This window comes from Zonotrichia leucophrys, chromosome 1A, assembly GCF_028769735.1.
Source record: "Zonotrichia leucophrys gambelii isolate GWCS_2022_RI chromosome 1A, RI_Zleu_2.0, whole genome shotgun sequence".
NCBI classification, from domain to species: Eukaryota; Metazoa; Chordata; class Aves; order Passeriformes; family Passerellidae; genus Zonotrichia; species Zonotrichia leucophrys.
In genome coordinates, this window is record NC_088170.1 from 2,640,045 (window position 1) to 2,663,125 (window position 23,081).

A 23,081-nucleotide genomic window follows, 5' to 3' on the forward strand; every position below is an offset into this window, starting at 1 on the left:
CACCTGTGACTGGATGTGTCCATTGCTCAGCACATTCAAAATTGAACCTCAGGAGCAGCCCAAGTAATTCTGATTAGCACAAAGGTGAAAAAAATTCAACAACACATTTCATCTCCACACTTTTCTTTACAAAAAGAAAAGAGAACTGAACAGAATAAACTGTTCTCACTGAAGAGCTGCAGGATCAGGTTCAAGTTTGATTTAATTTTTAAGAGTGGCTTATGGGGAATTTTCTTTTTCAGCAATAAGGAAGGAGAGGACTGAAGTCTTGGCCACAGTGAAGGAGGGAAAAAAACCCTTAAATAAAAATAAATAATTCTGCATGTTGTGAGGGTGTCAGGTGGAGGGAAACTTAAAGAGAGGATGTCTGATAATCAGGTGCTAAGCAGGCCATATCAGTCAATCTAAGATGGGGCACTACTTGGACCAAACCTGCATGAACCTAAGGAACCTCTTCCTAGATCGGTCTACATACACATCTGAATGTCCAGCCACCAAATGTAACAAATGTGACAGAAATTTGGAATTATTTGCCTCTTGGGTTTGACTATATAACATTATTTAGTGAATATATTTTTCACCTTCAAAGTCACTAAGGTGAAGAACTGGTTCTACTTTGGTCATGTTATTTCAGCTTCCTAGGACACCTTCAAGCATAAAACACACCCTGACTCCTGCCCTCCCCCAGAAGGGCCAGTGCATAGCAGTAAATTCCCAAAGAAATGAACACATCACAAAGACAAGATTAACATGAAATTCTGTGTCTCTGGGCACGTGCACACGTACACTTCATTGCTCCATGATCTCACGCCTCACAAAAAACAAACTGTTTAATTCTGATTTTTAAAGAGCAAAATCATTTGCTATATTGAAACAGCCCATTCATCACATAAAGCATTTGATTCTGTCACCTCAAGTACTTGTTAAATCACTTCCAGCTGCTACAATCAAGGGCTAGGTACTTCCAAGGTCTGACACTTTCTGAGCTCTATTACACCTTTAAGTATGATTCTCCAATCCAATTCTAGCCTTCATAATAATCAAGTGCCCACTCCACTTAACTTCAAGGCAACTAGGGAACCTGGAATTCTCCATATATGCCTGTGTCTGATTTTCAATCAGATCTCTTCAAGCCAAGACTGAAAGCTCCTGAATACCAGCTAAGTACTAAAATGGCATCATTTGCAACTTGCAGCAGTGTCATCAGTAGCACTTCCATTGTAAAGCTCCTGTTTTTGCCAGGTCCAAAGCTGTGTTTAAACTGAGGCTGAAATTAAATATACAAGGCAGAATGGAGCTGCAAGCATGCAGAGTGTTTGCCAGCTAAACAAACACTGTCTACTCACACCATTTTGTTACCTGGGCCTTCACTAAGCTGCTGCAGGTTGCTAAATGATGATTTGTGTGCTGCAAACAGGGGTGTCACACATGAGGAACACTGGAGTGTAGAGCTGGTTAGGAACTGTGACTCTGCCTGGCTGTTGGTTGTAATATCCGCCTCAAAGCTGATATTACAAATATTACTCAAATCTGAGTCATTCCAAAGGAAGCACCATTATACTTAGGGGTTTTTTTTCCCTTTTTAGGAAGATCATCTGTAGTTTTTCCCTTTTCTCACTCGCCAAGCATCAGCTCCTGCCCACCTCATGGGAGAGGCAGTCAGATTTTTACACTTTGCATTATTACACAACAATTCCCAAGTCCCTGACATTGTAGTTGTGACAGATTACTTGAATATTCCTGCACCCCTGATCAGCATCACCTGTGCTTGCCTGCTTGTGCAAACCTGCAGTTCAACAGCCCTCACTGTGCCTTCTTTTTTCCCCAAGGAAAAACAGGAGATTCCTGTTACAATACTCCATAGGAAACAGCAAGAAGAGAGAGACAGCAGCAGTTTTCCACAGACACAGGCTAAAAATCCCACTTCCCACAGAACTTCAGTTTTCTCTTCTCCTGACAGAAGACAGAAAAAACCCCCCGCACTAGAATGCGCATGACATTGCTTTCTCTAGTTCCAGCTAGCAAACTGCCTATGTATTTATACCTTTCATAATTAAAAAAATAAACAAAGTAAAAAAAACCTCAAAATCCTAAAAAAACCCTCACAAATGCAGCAGCACAAGGCAGACCTTGCACAGCTCAATTTTCTATGATTTTGTGTGCTGTGTTTGGGTTCTCTCCTCCAATAAGGCACAAAGGAGGTTTAGTATTTTCCTGTGGTTAATTCATTCCTCCACTTCGAGGTGTTAATTCTCTGGAGACTTATAAACCTCAAGTCCTCACTGTGGTCTTTTCATGACAGAGACACTTGTGGGACTCCTCTTTCTTGAAACTTGTAGGACAAAAAGTGCTCATAAAAGTGTTCCTCTGCATCATGGTTAAAATTAGAGAGTTAATTATTGTTAACAGGGTCAAACAGACAAATGGGAATTCAAAAACTCAAGTTTTTTCAGGAGGTCAGCTTAAACGGGGTCAGGATTTACCAACTTGCAGAAGCAGTTGTATTTGGCACAAAGGGTTTTTTGTTTAGTGACACTGCTTAGAACACCTCAGAAAGTTTTCTGTGTTTTTACCCTGTAAGCATTTTTTTAAACTCCACTTTTCAAAATTAATATTTATTTCCTTGTGGCAAAATCCAATTTTTCCAATGCAATTACCTCAGGAATTTAGTGGCCTAAATAATCTTGGACAAACTTAATTAAACATCAGACTGGATTACATGAAACAGTCTTGAGAGGACCTTTTCCTTTACTTAAAAAGAAGTATTCCTATACTCCTAATGCTTAAAAGAAGCATTCCTATGCTATAATGAGTGAATACATTCTACATGCAAAGCTGAATATACAAAGTGAGAGCACACTAGCTAAAATACAAGGTATTGAAGAACACTGCCAATATTTTTTTGAACTGAAAGCTTTCTGTGTTATGTGAGAAAAGCAGCCAAAATACTCTTAAAAGGAAGGCACTTAGAGTGAGTTGGGTATTTTTTTTCCCAGACAGTTCTCAATTAGCAGCCAGAGCAATCCTGCTGCTGGCTTGGGGAGGGGCAGGAGTACCCTGGGTGTCCTTTAATCCTTTCAAGCTGGAGTCAGAAATTCCAGATGCTGCTCTGCTCGCTGTTAATGGGCACTCAAAAGCTGCTCAGTGACAGCAAAGAGAAAGGGAAGCAGGGATATGGACACCATGAAGCACAGATGAGAGGAGCTAAGGTTTGACACAGCTGCATTGACTGCTGCCCTGCAAGGAAGGGGAAAAAACAAAGCTATATAGCTTTTTCTAGTCTGGTGAATGGATAAATAGAAGATGACAGAAAGTCTTTTGGATGCTTATGAATGTCAAATACTTTTAAGTGGCTGCCTTTTCTTGTCACTTAACATTAAAGAGCCATCTAAAAATACACTTATGCTCAGTCATTTGGTTAGGGACATAAGGCTTAGCTGACTTATAACTTCAATATCGATTAGGTAAAAATGGTAAGGCTGGCTTTTCTTTTAAAACAGCCCCCTTGATAGTTCATGCATTATCTTTGTATAGTTTTCCCACTATCAGTGTGCATTACTTAAACAGATTAAGAAATGGAATTGTAAATTAGTCCCATAAGAAACCCTTTCAAACTCGATCTTCTGTTTGCCTTGATTATTATTATTTTTCCTTCCTCAAAAGAAGTGCCTGTACTGTGTATATTCAAAACTAGGCTTCTCTATAAAGTTTTGCAAACCAAGCATTACAGCACTTTGCTGGTGCATGGAAACAAAACAACTTAACAAGGAAAGAAAGAACTGCTCCTTAACCAGAGATGTGTGTTTTGCTTTCTAAGCATGAGTAGTAACTGATCAGAAAAAGAAAACCATTATTGTTTCCCATTCTCCTATTAGAAACTTCCATCCTGTCATTTGTGCTGAAATGGAAATTAACTCTGATGGCTATTAACAGAGAGAGTGGGCAGGAGTTCCCAATGAAAATAGGAGTGAGCAAAGGCTAGAATGTCTGTCATTGTATCAAACAGCTGGACCAGATGTCTAAAAGTTGGTTGGGTGGTTCAAATTCTTGCTCAGTAGGTGGGAAAACAAATAGCACCATTTGAACCTCTAAGGAGTTAAAACTTTCCTCCTTGTAACAGAGAACTGTGCTATTGCTAATCAGGGAAAGGAGTTATTTTCAACTCCTTTCCCTGTGCCAAGAAGGCATAATTCAGTGCATCATTCAGATATTCCAGTCACTGATTTCTCTGTTTATTTTTCCCCTTTACAAATTGCTCACATGCATGACCAGATTATTTTGCTTTTTCCACTCAGGCTTATCTCTGCACTGTATCAATAACTTTATATTAAAATTAGATCCCAATGAAGAGTTAGGTTTTCAGACAGCTGAAGTAATTTTAAGTCACTTCAAAAAACCAAGCACCAAACAGAAAACAACCAATTAACTAATAACAAAAATAACCATTCAGCCCAAAACACCACCAGTCCTGGAAAACTCATAGCACAGAAAGTTTCAGACTAAGGACAGAGGTTCAAAATGTCTTTAAGATAGAGACAAAGCACAAGTCCTGGCACAGATAAATTGTTTCAGAGCAATATATCCAGTAATACAAAAGATTAATATATACCATGATGGTGGAATGAACTCTTCACAGCCACGTCACCCTTTTCAATCAGTTCCATTAAACATATTAGCATAAGCTCATTTGTTTCAAGTTTCTGTGATTCAGAGTCCAACTGAACTGTATTTTTAGGATTTTTAACCCCATGCCACAGTTTCAGTTCAGTTTCAGACAGAGAGGATGAGTAAGGAGCTCACCACAGACATGGCAGGTCTGGCTGTTCACCTTGTGCAACAGAGAACTGAATGTGGGAATAAAGAGGGACAAAGAGTCTTCAGTACTGCCAGCAAGTCGTGTTTTTGATGAATAATGAGATAGCAAAACCAAAATTAGTTGTTAAGATTTGTGGAATAATCTCATAAGAGTAACATACAGATAAAATAAATTCAGTGCACCTGGTGAAAATGAGCCTTCCCCTCAGCTTACAGTATGGTGATATACTAGTTATTATCATTAAGGAACAGGATCTTGGAGCTATTTTGGCTAGTTCTGTGAATATGCCACATCAGAGATTACCAGTGATCCGACAAGCAGACAATGGTAAGAATGAGTAGGAGAGGAACAGCAAGCAAACCAGAAAATATAGTCATGATATTTAATGACAATATAGTAATGATATTTAATGACAGTATAAATATTTAATTACATTTAATATTGAGATCAGAAATATTAATAAGAGTCTAGAAGAATGCTGTGGAGGGTGACCTTTCTTGAAGGAGGAATAACCCAATATTAAAAAAAATTTAAAAAAGGAGTTGGTTTTTTGATCACTAGGCAATGGACATTGTGCATGCATTACAATAATTCTTTGCTGTGCTCAATATCTACTTTTGGCTCTTTAAGATCAATCCTATGAACAGTACAACCTGTTGAAAGGAGCTTACCTCACTAGGAGCCAATGGCTTCAGCAGTACCCTGGGTGAACAGGAGGGATGCAGAACTACCTGTGCCACTACAGACATGCAGGACCATGCACAAACAACCCCTCTGGGACATTGCTTCCTGCCTTGGACCCTGTTCCATGGAATACAGATAATTATACAGTTCTCTTCTCTGTTCTCACAGAGCCCTTTGAACTGTGCTGCTGGAAAGCCACTGATGAGCAAGGTATTAGAGATCAAAACCAGACTGGAACTGCAAACACAGATCCATCGTCCTTGCAAGTTTTGATTGGGACCTCAACTTCAACTTTTGCTCCTTTCTACTCCTCACGCTGGCTGAGGGCGTAAATACCCCCATAACAAGGCTCAGATGCAAACCTGAAGGTGAACCTTCTGGATTCTGTCCTTATTTTGGCTTTAAAGTGCATCTCAGTGGCAGCCCCTTGCATATGGTACATTCTCATTGAAGTGCTCATTTTTCCCTGTAATACCAAGCACTTCAAAGCACACTCCTCTGTTCCTCCACTGCTCATTGGCTTCAGCAGTGAACAGCAGCAAGGTTGGGAGTATTACATCTGACTTCTAATTCCATACAACATCAAAGGGACATATGTATATTTTAAAGAATTACAGCTAGAGCTGTGCAGAACTTGCCTTACAAGTCCCAAACCTTAGTAGTGTGTTTGTATCTTCACCTTTCTTTATATTATTCTTTTCATGCTCAGTGTAAGGATCACAGAAAATCTGTTGATAGAACAACTCCAATTATCCCAAATAAAACCAAGATACTTTAAAGGTTGGGATAATAAATGACGTCCTTGGTGTTCACAGGCACAGGGGAGACTAACTTCTTTTAGCTAAGAAGGTATGCCAAATAATTGCACAAATAATACATGCTTGAAGTTTGTCATATGCTTGGTCTCCTTCCTTTTTACTCTGTCTGATCTGTATTCCCCCAAGTTTTCTAATTCTCTCCAAATCACTTGCATGACTACTCTGTCTCCCTGAAATAATGACACAAAAGGACTCCCCACCCTGAAAAAAACAACATCGCCCAAACCACTTGTGAAGTTTTTAAACATGCACTTGACATTTTTTGAGTTTAGGGATGCAAGAGGATGTTTGTGCTGAAGTTGTTTAACCAAAGGCACTCCAAGTGCCCCCATTACTGGGTCACCCTGTAGCAGCTGCAGCTCTCTCAATCTTTCATGCACTCATGTCCCAAACACCCCATGGGAAGGCAAGAAGTGCTGTTAGCTCTGCTTTACAATTAGGACAATGAGGACAAGAGAAGCAAAAAGCATGGTTTCCAGAAGCACTGCAGACCCTGAGTCACTACACCCTTATTACAGGCAATATTGTGCTGTGCTCCAGGAAGAGCTGGCTCAGCCAGCAGCCTTTTCTGTGCTGCTCCCTGGAGCACACACAGGGCTCCTCCGGGAGCAGCCTACATGCTGCTGCTGGAGGAGCAATCATTAGACATGTTTACTTGTCACTGCTCCTAAACCACAGAGACCTTTCTGAGAGCAGCAGGCTGTTTTCAGGCCTGGATTTGAGGTGTTTGCACAGTGTCACAGCTTTCCTGGTAGCTCATGATCCTTGCACCTCTCTGCCTTCCTACTTCACATAAGCCCGGTAAGCGATGCTCTTGGTTTGTAAATGTCATTTAGGCTCCTGCAGCAGGAGCGTTCCTGAAAAATTTACCTTTGCACAGGTTTATTTGCAACCTGAATCTCCAGTAACCCAAAGCCCTGTCATAATTGAGGGACCATCCTCACACAGACCATGCTCATGCCCAAATGTGCATGTATGTAACTTTGCACATGTGTTTAATGCCACTGGATACTTCTGCCCCTGCCTGCAGCTCAGAAATTCAGAAGGAAGTTAGAGACAAACAGAAATGGCCTGTTTGGTGCATTTTAACCATTACTGAATTCCAAAATTGAAATTATAAGCTTGCAGTGAATTTTAGGATCATAGAATGGTTTGGGTTGGAAGGGACCTTAAGGATCATCTCACTCCAAACCCCTGCCAGGGGTAGGGACACTTTTCACTGCCTCAGATTGCTCAGAGCCCCATCGAACCTGGCCTTGAACACTGCTTAGGAAGCAACCACAGCTTCTCTGGGCATCCTCTACCTCACCAGCCTCCCTCCATCTACTTATTTATGCCCATGAAATCCATGAAGTTGATTAAACCAGTGAGACTTGGAGCATTTTTTTTCCTTCTTCGCAATAAAAAAGGAAGACAGCATGATTAAAAAGCCCCCAAAAAAACAAAACAAAACAAAAAAAAACCCTCAAGAAAAGCAATATAACATAAAGCATTTCCCTCCTGCTGGTATTTTATAGACAAGGCATGAAATGATTGATCATACACTGTAATGACGGATAAGGACAATTGGCTGAAAGGTCAAAACTATTAAGTAAATAGTAAAAAGAAAAAAAAAAGACAAGACTGTATATTTCTCTCTGAGGCATAGTAAGTCTAAATGGCAGGAAACCTTCATGTCATAGCCACACTGCTTCCATTTAAGCTTAAAGAGTATTGAAGTGAAATATCAGCAATTAGTTAAGCATTTTTTCACGTTCTTTGACAAGGAAATTTTGAGCAGGGTTAAGATTGTTTGGATTACCTTGAACGCATATTTACATGTGAAAAGTGAAAAGACAAGGAGGAACACTGTTAATCTAAAAGGGGAGAGATTTAGATTGGATGTTTCAATTAAACTCTTCACTGAGGGTGGTGAGGCTCTGGCACAGGTTGCCCAGAGATGCTGTGGATGCTCCATTCCTGGAAGGGTCCAAAGTCAGGTTGGATGGGGCTCTGAGCAGCCTGGGACAGTGGAAGGCATCCCTGCTTATGGCAGGGGGCTGGCCTGGGATGACCTTTAAGGTCTCTTTCAGCCCAAGTCTCTCTATGATAACACACAGGATCACAATATGATAGCTGTATTAATTTCTTCCCCTTAATTTATGTGTGCAGCTACATAGACAAGAACAAATAATAAAATGAAGGACTACAAATTCATATTTCAGGGCTTGTGGACCTCCCTGGATTTTAATACAGTTTTTCCATGTATGGATGTAACTTGGATTTAACTTGGCACAGAGAAGAGTCCTGAGGAGGTACTGGCTACCATCAAACAGTGTGACCCAAATCTTCATCTCTACAGATGAAGAGGCTCTCTAGGAGTTCAGTACCCCCCAACACAGCAAGGCTATGAAAGCAGTTTCTCACCCTACCAACTATCAAATTTATTTATTTCAATTTTCTAAAAGCTAAAGCATTTTTCACTTTGTTTATACGTAGTAGTATTTTTTCTTCTTCCTAAAGAAACCTCTGCAAACATCTCTCTCTTACACCCACAAATCACTGAATCTACTTAGCATTTCCTGAAGAGGTGTAATTTTTAATTTTTTTCATATGTGACTTTTTTTGTGCTGGTGCATTTGTCAACATTAGAGTAATTAGCTCAAGTTTCATCAACTAGCTGGTGCAATCTGTTCAGAAAGCAACTTGGAATGTTAAAAATCCTAATAAGCTTCTCCAGCTTCACAGTTAAAGCCTGAGGGATTTGATTTCAGTTGTGTCTAAAATCAGAGGAGGTCTTTTAGTACATAAATCAATAGCACTAAAAAACACAAACAAAAAAATACACTAATTAAAGAATGATGCTATTAGGCAGAATTATTTTTTATGATATGTTAGTTTGCAGCATACTTTAAAAAATTAAGCAGTGTTCTACACAGGAAAAACTGAATTAAAGCACATGTAGAGATACAAACCCACAAAAGCTTCCATCCCTCAGTAACTTCGTGTCTTTGAGTAAACCAACTGAAATGAAAACATTTGCACCACAAAAAAGAGGTTATCCAATATCTACTCCTAGTGAAATAGATAAACAATAATAAATAGTTTCTGTACTGCTCTTGGTTCTTGCTTTTCTTGTGGCTGTTTGTGTCCCAACATGCATGCATTAGTATATTTTAAGTGCAGATAGAATCAGTCAAGGCAGAAACAAGGAAAAACACGTTTTTCAAAGCATAAAAAGCACTTATTGATAGGGGTTTGTCTCCACCAAAAGGCAGCACAAAAAATGGAGCCTCTGGAAAACATCTTTAACAGCTGCCTGATCAAAACCATCATCTTTTAAAACACCAAAGCAATCTCTCTCCCTTGGAAGCCTTTTACTTACACAAGTCAGGAAAATAGAGGCTTTAAAAACTTTCAAGTAGAGAAGTCACTCAGTGAAACCACGTTAACAGCACTGGATTAGACAGCAGGAAAGATGTGGGGATATAAACTAAAATACACAAATGTGTGATGTGTGGAGGGTGACATCCCTTAGGCAGCTGTAGGGGACAACCAATATTGGGAAGAAGACAAGAACAAACACTGACTTGGTCACCTTCATCCAGAAAAGTACTACAAACCATGTGGGAAAATGCATGGCTGGTACTGTACAATAAAAATTGGAATATACACATCCAATCTGGCTCAAATTTCCTTCTCTCCCCGCTGCACTATCCACTGCACTCCCTGGTAGAGAACTGTTGTAGCTGCTGTATTTTCTGCGATCCCCACTGAAGGGAGGAATGATGAATCTGACTCCATGCTCTCAGAAGGCTAATTTATTATATTATGATCTATACTATATTAAAGAACACTAAACTAAACTATACTTAAGAACACAAAAAGGATACAGACCAAAGGCTGAAAGATACTAAAGAAAACTCATGACTCTCTTCAGAGTCCAGCACAGTTTGGCCCCTATTTGCCAATAAGTCATCACCATTCACATGAAACCAATGAAACAACCACCTGTTGGTAAACAATGTCCAAGCACATTCCAATGCAGCAAAACACAGGAGAAGCAAGTCAGATAATTGTTTTCCTTTTTCTTTGAGGTTTCTCAGCTTCCCAGGAGAAGAATCCTGGGCAAAAAGGATTTTTTAGAAATTTTGAGGGTGACAGATAACATATGCTATTTTCACAGTGATAGGACCAGCAGGTGAAGACCAGAGAACTTTTCCTGAAAGAATGAAAAAATTGGAAAAGTCTAAGGAAAAAGGGAGCAACCACAGATATAAAATACAACTATTGTTATTCAGCAGCAAAAAGGAAAAAAAACCCCAACCGGATGATGGCATCCTTCTTATTTGATCACTCCATAGAAATATTTCAGTCCTAAAAAGTGCCTTCTCTGGGAGATCAAATTAGGCTGTAATACATTTACTAATTAGCAGTAATGCACTAGAAATTACAACTCGCAGGATTTTAGCTAGTACCCATTATTTCTCCAGCAAACAAAATTAAACAGGCTTTTACAATCTGTTCCCTGACAATTTTCCTGGCTTTCCCTCTGTTTTGCCTCGCTCCAACAAAAATATAAGGCCATGTTTTATGGCCATGTTTTGATCTTTAGGCAATGCACCTGTGCACCCCTCTCATGAGCACTGCTGGGCTCCAGAGCTGGAAAAGCAGGCAGGAGATGCTTCATTGCTGCAACACTGGGTGGGTTCAGACATAAATTCTGCAGCACATTTTGGTCTGTGTGGAGCACAGATCCCATAAATCCAGCCCTCAGTGGTTATCCCATAAATCTGAATCCACAGCAGCTGCTTCCCAAGCCTGGCGTTGGGATGCCAGGACCACACTGCTCAGCAAGGCAGTGGTGGCACCTCTCAGGCAGCCAAACTGCTCTGGAGCAGCTTTTGGGCTGCTCTGGGTTAGACTGGAACCTAAACTACTCTAGAGCAGCTTTAGGGGTAACTCTGGCAACTCAGGGAATTGCCAGGGGCTCTCAAACAGAGCCCAGGAGAAACAAAACCTCTGTGTCTCCCCATGCTGCAGGTAAGGAGCTGATCCAATGTCCCCAAGGTTATTCCCTTAAAGCTGTGCACAGGTGATGAAGCTCACTCACTCCTTTGGCTGCTGTCTCACCCATCAACATGCCCCACAAAGGGATGGGGACATAGCTGAAGTCCTGTTCCTCACATTACAGGGGACATCCGTGTCCCTTGAGGGAGCTCTCAGATGCCTGGCTCATAAAAACCATTCCTACTTCACATTACACTAATTGAAGACTGGGGAGGGAATTTTACTTCTCAAAACATAATAATAGTTGCTGTGGAAAAGTTGTTTTCATTGTTTTATTATTATTAGGCTTTATTTATATTTTTTAGCATGACACAGAGCCTATAGTTATCTATTGAAATATTGATAATGACCTTGAGCTTTCCTGCTTCAGTAACAAAATGTTGGTTTTTACCACAATATTTTTTTAGGGTTTTTGGCTGTTTTTCTGGCTAGTGCCCATTGCTCATTGCTTTAGAAAGAGTAACCCACCATTTGTGTGTCTCTCTGTTCTCTCTCCTTTCCGTGTACTTCATGGTGAATTCCCCTTTTGTGGAAATCAAGTGAGCTTTGCCCACCACTCTCAGGACTGACATTTGTCATCTACTCTGCTGTGACACCAGGAAAAACTATGAGAGCAAACATGTACAAGTTGAGAAGAAGCAACTCTTGTTAAGGTCTGTTTTGGTTTTGTTTTTTGTTTTTGCACATCTACCTGAATAAGTGTCTATAACCTGTGAAACATACACCCCTTATTAGACAGTATCAATAAATAAATGTCAGTTTTCTAAACTATATTTGTTGCCTGAGCTTGTTTTACATGCAGTTTTCAATCTAGTATTGTGTTTTAATAAAAATTATGATGGATCTATTACTACTTGTTCTTTGGCTATCTGGGTTTCCTTGCACATCTGGCAGTTACACAAATAACTTCTTTTTCCTCCTAGCTGGTAAGCACAAATGCCATTACAACCACCTCAGTGCAGAGCTCTGCAAGGCTGAATGCACTGAACACTCTCTAAGCTCAGTTTCAAATTCCCTTTTTAATTTCAGCCCTTCATTGTGGAATCCTGCCTATGATGGAGTACCTTGAGAAAAGTTTTATAGGATCCATAGTAAGAAGCACTTTAAAGATGGCCACAATCTGAGTAAAGAGCAATATCTAACAAAGAAAATGAACTAAATATTAAGGTTGGTGATCAACAGGGTGATCGCAGGGTGTGGCAAGCAAGCAATGCCCAGTTGGTCCCAGCTCAGGTCAGGGTTTGATCAGACTTCAGTGTTGCTTCCAGACCTGTTTTCTCTATTAACAAAAGGCTGTCTTGGGCATTCAGAGTCTCCCCAGGCAGTGGAAGTCTGATGTGGCACAAAGACCCTGACACATCACCTTGGTGGTGCAGGACAAGCTGAAATGCCAGAAGGAGTGGGGAAGGAAAGGCTGTATAGTCAGCAAGCCCTGGTTACAGGGACAGTGTGCAGAGAGCAGCAGTCATAAGAAAAATTGCTCTGATTTTTGCTTTTTCCAACCAACTCCCTTGCAAAGAGGGCAGAGACTGAGGGGGCTTAAAATCATTGTTCAGTGTGGCACATCTGAGGATCTTAGGAACTTAGAACTGCAGATACACATATTCTAGAGCAGAAAAAGAAAGCTGAATGACAGTCATGAAATCTCTTTCTAATATCATATATTGTAACAACAAAAATCAATTTGTAGTCCTTTGAAGTGATACAGCATGCTGTATTTCAAACCAGATAAAGTTGTTGACAAAACAAATCTTCCAACAGTTAAAGTACTATGGCCTTTAAGATACCATAAAGTGTTGGGGACTTTTTCCCCCTACAAGCAAAAGATTTTTGCTTTTTGAATACTTCATCAATCAGAAGATATCCAAGAAGACTGGATATCCATGTGCTGTTAATTTTTAATTTCCACTGTAATAAGCTCATACTTCTAATAATAATGCTACTCTGCAGTAATTTAGCAGCAATCACCAATGGATTTTCAGCTGTTAGTGTAGGCAGAGGCTAAATCTGATATACAAGTGAGCAGCACAACCAGACAAACAGCACACAGATTTCTTTGATAAAAAAAAATATTAAAAAAAAAAAATCAGAAAACCTTAATAGACTTATTCAAATTTGATTTTGCCAGCTAAGGCTGCCCTTGATATACAAATGGATCTCACTGGGGTGAAAAGAACTAATTCAGCAAAGCAGGATGGTGTGTTATCAATGTGGTGTGTTATCAAACTTTTCTACTGATTTTCTAGTTGAAGTGACTTGTAAAACAGAAACAGCTGGCTTTCACATGTTTGATTTTTTGCTCGCCTGCCTGGAAACAATAACAGAGTATTTCACTTGAAGTACTGTTTGGCATCCTCACTCCAAGAGCAGAGCTCTCCAAATTCCCAGAATGTTGCCCCTCATTCATGCTATCTATCTGTGGGCCTCCCAGATTCTAAGTGCTGCCAGGGTCTACCTTGCTCCCAGAATAAATCAGAGTGGCCTCAGAGAGGCTCAGCTGCTTTCCACACTGCTAAAAGACAGGGAAGAAATCAATTCTTAGCTGTGCCACTGGCTCTGTGGCAGTGGAGGATACCCCACAGATACTTTCAATCAAAAACTTGCATCCGCGTGGCAGCACAAAATGTCTAGGGTAAAAAACCAAATTGGGCCCTCTGGTTCCTCCCTTTTAGAAATACAGATATGAATCCAAGCCTGTTTATCAGCTCCAAATACACCAAAACTTTGAACGAAGTTTGGATCTATAGCTGTGTTTTCTAGCGCGAGCCCATTCCTACTCCTGACATATCTCACTGTGCCTGTGATTAGGAAAGGTTATGACTGTGAATCATGGCTTGAGGAAATGTGTAGTACACCTGTGTACAAGAGTAAACTGAATTCAGTTTGCTATTTATCTACTGTATTTATCTCAGTTAAGTAAACTTCGAGTTTGTCAAGATTTCCTGCTGGAAATTCTCATGATAATACGAGTATAATTGCCTTTTTATTGCCACAGACATCTGCTACAGTTTCCAAACAAAGAAAATACTGCGGGTTTTTTTTTTCCTTCCCCTCCCCAGGCTTTCTCTATAATAGGATCCTCTCTTATTTTGTGTGTGATAGATTACAAAGCCAACTGAGGGGCAGTAGAAACCAACCAGCCAACCCTTTCTCCTCCAGATCCCTTTGCCCTCCACCATGAGGACACAAAACAAAAAAAGCTGGTTATCCTGATAGCCACACCATTTTTTGATGGGTACATAATCTTGTAATGAGTGCCAACACACCTTGAGATACTCAGATGAACAGTAAAATATATTCAAAGCCTTGCTCAACTTCTTCAGGGACTGCAGGGCTACAAAGACCATGGCACAAGAGGGCCAGATGTGACATTTTCATTGCAATGGGGTGTGTGATGAGAACAAGGAGGCTGAAAATTACCTGCTAGAAAAAGCCACTGAGATGCACATCTGTGTAAATTGAAGTAAGCCTAGAATATGAGGGACTACGCATTTGCAGCCCAGTGCATCCCCTATTTAACAGAAGGCCAATTGGTTATTCTTGTGAAGAGTTTCAAACTACTAGATCACAAAAAAATGCCTAGAAATCTTTGCAGAACATCACACAGAATTTTGCTCTAAGTGTATCAATGTGTAGTTAGAAATATGCTATGGAAAATTTTAATTCTACTTCTCCACCAACCCCAGCATCTCTCCAAATTCAGTAGAAACTTCCCTGACAATGAGATCCAGCTGGAGTCTGATATATGGGAAGGCAAAGTAGTCAGAGAAAATTCAGACACATAAGTAAAAAAAAAAATAAAATTGTATTCTTTTCCATTTTCACATCTTACTGTTTGTTCTGTATGTGAGGAAGTGTTAGTGATAAAAGGAACTTTTTAGGGATTATTCAATTTATTTCCCTTAACATATAGCATATTCAAAATGAGATTGCCAGAAAGACAGCAGGAGAAGGACAGACTCTCCAGAGGCACTCAACTCTCAAATCCCTCAAACTCATCACTGTGTTCTCAAGGCAAAGGTCAGGATACAGATACAGAGTATGATCACCTTTTGCTTTGATAAAGATCAGAGCAAAGTCTGCTTAGGTGAATTGTATTGTTGTTAAATTAATATTATATGCATTAATTAGGTCAAAATAGATAAAGTCCAAAGCTCAGCACTTAACTTTCATAAGTTATGCTTTCCCCCCAACTTTTTAATAAAGAAGTTTAAATAAACACATTGGAATTTCTAGTGACTCAAAATGGTGTAATGTTGAGATGAATAACCATTAAAAATCTGGAAGCACACCACTTCTATTAAAACCGCACAGAGGAAGAAAACTTAAGTGAAGTTTTTATATATTCTGGGTTTAAATCAAATATATTTCCAGTGATAAGAACCTCTTATAGTCAGCTACCAGGGACAGCAAGACAAGTTAGACAGTTGGCTAGTAGCATAATTATGCTCCAATATAAAAATATAACCATTCTCTTAGCTTTGTTAATAGCTCTGGCAATTTGAACCAACTCAGAAAAAAAAAGCAAAGAAGGTATTTGGCTGTCTGAAAGACATCACACAGCACTCCTGTGTAATGCTTACTTTGAATAAAGGGCTGACACTGTGTTTTAACATGACACACCAGTCACAATTTTTCAAAGGACAGAAGTGGTTTTTAAATCAGAAGTGAATGTGTGTTTAAGCCACTTTCCAAGACCTTCTCACTGCTGTCCTCGTGAGTGGCATGACTGCTCCAAAGTCACTGCAGCCTCATTAGAGATGTGACCTTTGGGCAATTCCATCACATTAAGAACCGAAATCCAGGGGCTGGCCAAGGGGCTCTGTTACAGGCGCAAAATTTCCACTCAAACAAATAAAAAAAATATTAAAGAGGCTTTAAAAAAATAATGAATCACAACAGATATGAGTGGACCCTGCTTCCCACCTGGATTTTTTTAATTTGCTTGATGAAGAGAACAAATATCCCCACAGCCATGAACACATCAGAAAAAGGGAACTTGGTTTTGTAGAGCCTGTGGGGATTTAGTGCTAGGAAGGAGCAAAATCCATCAACATGGAGAACCCAGCCCTTGTATGCTACCCTGTATTAACATGGGTCTCTACCATTTGATGTGAAGAATTATTTCTACCCTTCAGATTTAAGAAATTCTTTGTAAAATGGGTAGGAGGCCGCAAAACTAAAAAAAAAAAAAAAAAAAAAAAAGAAAAACATCCCAAAACCGCCAAAAACCGAAAACCAAATAAAAACTCCAAAAACCCACAACCCCTCCCCCAAAAACCAACAAAAATCCAAAACAAGTAAGAACCCCAAAACCTCCCAAAAAGGAACTCCCCCAAAATCAAACAAAAACCCTAAAAAAACCCCAAAACCCCCCCAAAAGAAAAAAGTATTTAAAACCATCAAGTTTTCCTTTTCTCTGAGATGAGATGAAATTATCATTACCACATTTTCCTGTGCACTGTTCCAGAAAAGACAGTTGTGGTGGTACACCAAAAAAATAAGCCTGGACACTTACATCAGTACAAGTTTGGGTTTACATGCCAAGAAAATAAAATGTACACATGGAAGAGCTTCCTAAGACACAGCTTCACTTCTGGACTCACACCCAGCCAGTCCAACCTGCTCATTCCACACTCACTCAGCTCTGCCAACGCAACTGTCCAGAGCTGCAATCTAAACCATCTCCATGGAAAAACAAAACACCCCAAACCACACATCCCTTGAATGTTGCTTTTAATTTACTAGCAAATTTATCAAAGAGTGTTTGATACTGTTCCTTCCTCTTTCTTTCCCACCAGTGAAGTCTTATTCAGAGCAAAAAGCAAGACCAAGCCCCTCTCCTGACCCTTTCCCCACAAAACATACCAATAATAATAAAATCACACAGTAAGGGAATTAAAAATCACAGATTTGAGCACATACCTGGCTGCTCAGCTATCCTTTTTGCCAGTTAACATCTTAATAAATTTGTTATGAACAACCTTAACAGTAATTTTTTTCCCCTCTGCTGTCCCCCTACTCTGTCAGTAGCAAAACTCAACATCCTTTATATGGACTCAAGCTCTTTTTAGGAACATTAATATTAGAGGACTGCATTGAGGGTGGTTACATAATTCCTAGCACACTGAAGTCCTGAACTAGGAGTGGAATTACTAATATCACTGAAATTCTCCTATTCCTAATAATAATAAATTGAAAATGACTGCTTGGCTTATCTCTGTAAGTAATGGGCTCACATTAAGAGAAGTGCACTGAAGATAAATATTGGATATGAACTCCTGACAGGAAGACATCCTGGAATGAGAGATGGGAAGAAGTTCTTTCCCTTGAGTTATATTGATTTACAACAAGAGAAGAAAAGAGCAGAAGTTGTAACACCAGAGGAAGGACTGGGCTGGCCAAAAGCACAAGGGGAAAGAACACCATAACCTAGATAACTTTGTAATCCTGCAGCAACTGAAAATAAGTGTTGGCCTAAAATCACGTGTGATCCTGACTAGAACAGTGATATTGAAATTTGAGCATTTCATCCTTGAGCTTCTGGAGTGCTGAGATCATTTTGGCTTTCCCTTGAGCCAGCAAGACGCCCTGAGGATGCTGTGCCTTCCTGCAGGGCACAGTGGCTGTCCGGGAAAGATTCTGGGGGGAATCTTTGTAGCTATCCATATTTCATACCCCAAAAATCACCTGGTCCCACACCCCAAGGGCCTCTCCTGGCCTGGCCTGTGATAACTTTCAGTGCTTGATACTTTTAATCAGAGGGTATCAGCAGAACAATGGATAACAAACTGCTGTAATGATTGGTAACATTGTTGCAATGATCTTTTTATTCCTTTTTCTCAGGGAAGAAGAAAAGCAGGATCACTGAGTGTTAGTTTATTCCAGACTCACAAATACATTCCTGCCCCTCTTTACAGTGCTGCTCTCACCAATCAGCTGGGTCACAGATAAATGGAGAGAATAAGTGTGTGTATATATTCCATTCCTGTCCCCCTGCACCAGAGTAAGATCATTGCCAGTATTATCTGTAAAAGCAAACCTGAATCAAGGGTTATTCACACAGTAATCACTGTAAAACAATGCAACAAATCTGGATTTCTAACTAGAGCCTGGTCAGAACAGAATAATGCTGCTAAAAACATCCAGACAATGTGGCTCTGCCCATTACCTATAGATTAAAAAACCTCTTTGGCAGGGGAGATGTTTACAACTGCCCTAATCAGAAGCTTCTCACAGATTTTCATTCCACCCTGCACCTTCTGTTGTAAATCAGGCTTTAAAAAGCAGATAGCAGCACTGTGATCTCATGTCAAGAGTGAGAGATGTTTGTTTAATGGGCCTTTAAATTGTTTGGTTTAGAAAATACACATAGCACTGCCAACACAATAACTCCCCACCACATTTTTTTAGCTTGCTCTGTCTTTATGCAATTAAAAACAAAAAAAGGAGATGGAAAAAAAAAACCTGTATAAATAGCCTTAACTTCGGTTTGTTTGCTTTATTCCAATAAACTCCTTTCTGGTTTCTTTGCATCCCTCTTCAACAGTTCAAGAAAAATAAAAAAAGGCTGATAGTATGAATCTGAGCTGAATGGTCACTCTCTTTCAGAGGACTGTTAGCGCACCTTTGAGGGGCAAACGAAATTCAAGATGCCAGGGAACACACAAATGTGTTAAAGCTCTGACTCTAGAACACAGGTAGGAGGCTTAGGCACCTGAGGTTTGCATTTCACTTCTTTCTGGGCTTCTTTGAGAAACTCAGCTCTTTTGTTTTTAATAATGACTTGACATGTGTTGTTTAACGCATGACAAATTATCTTGCTCAACAAGTGTATGTCTTGAACCCTTCATAGATCTGATGAAATACAGTTTATTATGTACACATATAATTTTTCAGAGGTCTTTTTTTCCCATCTTATTGTGTAGACTGCTGCAAATATCAAAGAGTCCAACCAGCTTTTGTTTTCCTTATCAGGTGACAACCAAAATGAAAATAGATTTTTAGCTTTTCAACAAGCCTGCATATTTTTCCCTGTTAGGTCCAATTTTCAGGTCTCAAATATATGAAAGCTTTAAATATAATTTTTCCTAAAGGCAGAACAACTTGTTTTCTATTTTTTTTCCTGTGGATGCATCGATGCAAATTTGCTCCAGTAACAACAAATTATTTCAGGTCATAAAAACACTGAGCAGGGGGATAGAAAAAACAGTTGGTTCTGAGGGTCTGCTGCATCTCCTAGCTCTCCTTAAAATATACAAAATTATAGTGCCGATTAACTTAATAAGCTGGGCTAATTACAGAAAGTTCCAGAAGACATTGGAGAGTCAGAAAATCCCTAAAACTAACAGCAGGTGATGCTATTTATACTTTTTTTTAATAAGTTAGAAATTTATTTAGTAAATAAGTGTGGCTTGAGTGATAATAAACTAATTAATCATAAACTGAATGGAAGAAGCAAACACTCCTCCCTCCCTGATCCATAATTAAGGTTTCTGGTTTCAAAAGATTGAGAAGGTTGAGCTAGTAAACAAAATCTCGACTGAAAAGGTAAGAAATTACAGAGTGCATAGACTTTCCCTACTTGTAGCCCCAAAACCACAGAAATTGGACAGAATTTGTATTTTGCACCAGGGGAGGGAAAAGTTCTGAGCACAACAGGATTGGCAGCAGTGTTTTAAGGGTACCAGAAGGAAACAAAGCTTTCAAGGAGAGGAAAAAGGTATTTATTGGAAAGAAGGCTGTGTTCATAGCTGGCAGTGTGGATTAAGTGAGAACAACCAAAGTCCAACAGGACACAAAGTAATGAAAATAACTCAAATGATTCTTCACTCATATGAAGCCAAAACGAAAAGCTGCTGCTCTGTAAAGAAGGAGCAGAAACTGGAAAAAAACCCCAAACCTGTAGGGAGTTTTCATAAACTAAACTTTGTTTTTTGATAAAAACATATTGGCAAACCTGTTGGCAAAGGTGGGATAGCCGAAAAAATGGTAAACTTACGTGGAGCTGAAGCAGGGGAAAAACAAAGGTCCTAGACTTGCTCATGTTAAAACACCAGCTAATGTCTGCAGAAGTGTTATGTAAAAAAAAAAAAAAAAAAGACAGTAAGTCACAAAATATTTCTTGATGCTTCAAAGAAATATCCAAGGTCAGGAGCATGATACCCCATTAGCCACTCTGGCATCACCTGCATTTAAAGCCTGGGGAAGAAGTGAGCAGCTCTCTTTCCTCAGTGCACCACCTGCCCTGACTAGCACAGAAAGCTTCAGGAAATAAATCCACTGTGGAAAATGTTGACAAGAGAATTGCAAAATAAGAACCTAGTGACACAAATAGAGAGTAAGATAAAATGCAACACAGGTTTGCTAAAGGTAGGAGTTGACAAACTTGACATCCTCCTTTGATACAATTTTCTAGACAAGGGCGACACAGCAGATCTGTATTTGGTACTGAGAAAAGCACTGGATTTTGTGTTACACATGGCATTCCTAGTTAAAAGGGAGGGGATGAGGGTTAGAATTGCATTGTTAGCAAATATGCAGCTAGTTCTACACAGGTACAAGGATTGGCAGGGCTGGCAGGTCTAAGTGCCAGGCCAGAGGGATATTTGAAAACAGTTTCTCAGTGGCTGGCCTTGAAAAAACCTTTACTTTCATTCAACACCCTGACACACAGTAAACAGGCCTGCTGAAGTTTCCCAAGAATCACATATTTCAGAAAATATTGTCAATATACTGTTATTATATTGCAAATGTTTCATATTGCTGTCTCCTTAATGCAAGAGTTTCCTACCTCCTTGATGTTTCTCATAGGCATCTCCTCACAGCACTGCCTCTTCCTTCTTCTCACAGCAGCCAACTGACTCCAGTTCCCCTCAACCACCCAACCCACTCTTTTACAGCACTCTTCTTATTGGCTACAGCTGTGGCTTGTTAGAGTCAGGCCTGCTCCTAACCTTTGATAATTAACACAGCTGCAACTCCTTAGGGGTAAGATTACTTTCCATGCTACCTTTATTTTCTTATATTCCATTCCCCTACAATATTCAGCAGGATCCAAACACTGCAGTGCTGCATCAGTGTTTTTTTGGAGAGTAACTCTACCTGCAAGCAAACATTGAGGAGTCAGCCCAGTTCTTAGTGGGTTTTTGCCACTCAGGACCAGGCTAGGGATAAAAGCAGCTCCTCTTGGCTTTCATTGTCCAAAACCTTGGAACACAGAGGCCCTCAGCACAGTGAGACAGGAGCAGATTTGCTGGGTGGAGCAGCTTGTGCTATTTCTGATGCACACAGAGCACTGGTCTCCTCAAGGACTTCAGTCACAGAAAAGATATGTAATGTACACAGTTCCAGGTCATACATCTAAGATTAAGAAAAAACCCTCATATTTGGAAATGCCAGAGGGGAAAAGAGGTTAAGGCTTCATCAGATGATAGTTTTGAAACAGAAATGTAATACATTAGGTGTGCCTATGAGGAGAGGGAACACCAGAGCAGGCTAGCTCAGAGTAACCCACACCTGCACCTTGGCTTGCCTGAATTTATCTCCTATTTTTAGGCTACCACATCCTCTGTTTCAGAGCCTCTGCAGCTCTCCAAGGAGGACTGAATCAAGGGAATCACAGCTCAGTTCCTGGCAGGACACACCCAGCAGCCCCATCCAACAGTGACCAGTGCTTGCCCTGTAGGAAGAGGGATGAGAAGGGCACTGCCACTGCTCTGGGGCACTGCTGGCTGCTCCAGCCTCCTGGGGGAGATGCCAGAGCTGCAGGGGCTCAGCTGCTTCCCCCTGACTGCCCATGTCACTTCACAGCCAGGGGAAAGCACCCAGGGCTGCTCAGAAGCAATTAAAGTGTGGGCTGCCCCGCTGCAGGGCTGCCCATCCTCCTGAAGTGCTGCTGAGGACAGCAAACACTGCTTGCAGGTGATTTTCCTTAAGAAGAGGGGCCCATGACTGCCTCTACCACTCAGCTTGTGAAATTTCCAGTTCAGAGAGGCTGACACCTGCTGCCTTCCCCTTGAGACCCATTCTGGGCATCTGGGGACAGCCAGAAGCCCACACTAAAGCTCAGGAATGGAGTCAGGCTTAAAACACACACCCACAGTCCTAACAAAAAATATAACACAGATGTAGTGGCAAAGTGAAAAATACTGCTGTGACCTTACCCAACAAAGGCCTGAGCAGACAAGGAGTGCAAGGCTGTTAAATGGGGTGCAGAATTAAAAGGGCTCAGCATGGGCAGCCTCCCCAGACCCCTTTCCCTGCCTTTCTCTCTGAGCTTGTGATCCTCCTCCATTGACAGCAGGAGTTTGTGCTCACCTGGAGCTCCTGCAGTCACTCTGCAAAGGGAGATCCATCCAGAACCAGTCTTAACAACTCCTCCAATTCACCTGGTAATTTTTTTTTTGCTTTTTTAGGTATGCTTGAAAGCTAAGAAGGAATAATTTTGATTCTTCAGTCAAAGTGAAGAATTTTTCAGGGTGGAAACCTCCCTGAAAGACTCTCTGATTCATGGAATATTAACCTACTTAAACTACATTATGCTCAAAAGCTATGGTGCTGGATGACATGGAAAATCCAGAGGGAGTTAGATCAATCAGAAATTAAGACTTCCAGATGCCATTTTATAAATTAATGATTTGGTTTCCCATTTGTACAAGTGCTGATGTAAACAACAATTCTCAGAAACCTCCAAGTACAGAAAAAACCAAAGG

General features: G+C 40.3%; 1 protein-coding gene across 1 annotated transcript in view; it reads right to left on the reverse strand.

The window, feature by feature from the left end:
• The window catches only part of PIK3C2G (phosphatidylinositol-4-phosphate 3-kinase catalytic subunit type 2 gamma), a 333,216-nt gene extending 312,014 nt beyond the window's left edge, over positions 1-21,202 (reverse strand). The window contains exon 1 of the mRNA XM_064735090.1: positions 21,161-21,202. The gene's annotated coding sequence lies outside the window, so the exon portion shown is untranslated. The remainder of the gene's footprint in view (positions 1-21,160) is intronic.
• Positions 21,203-23,081: the final 1,879 nt, after the last annotated feature.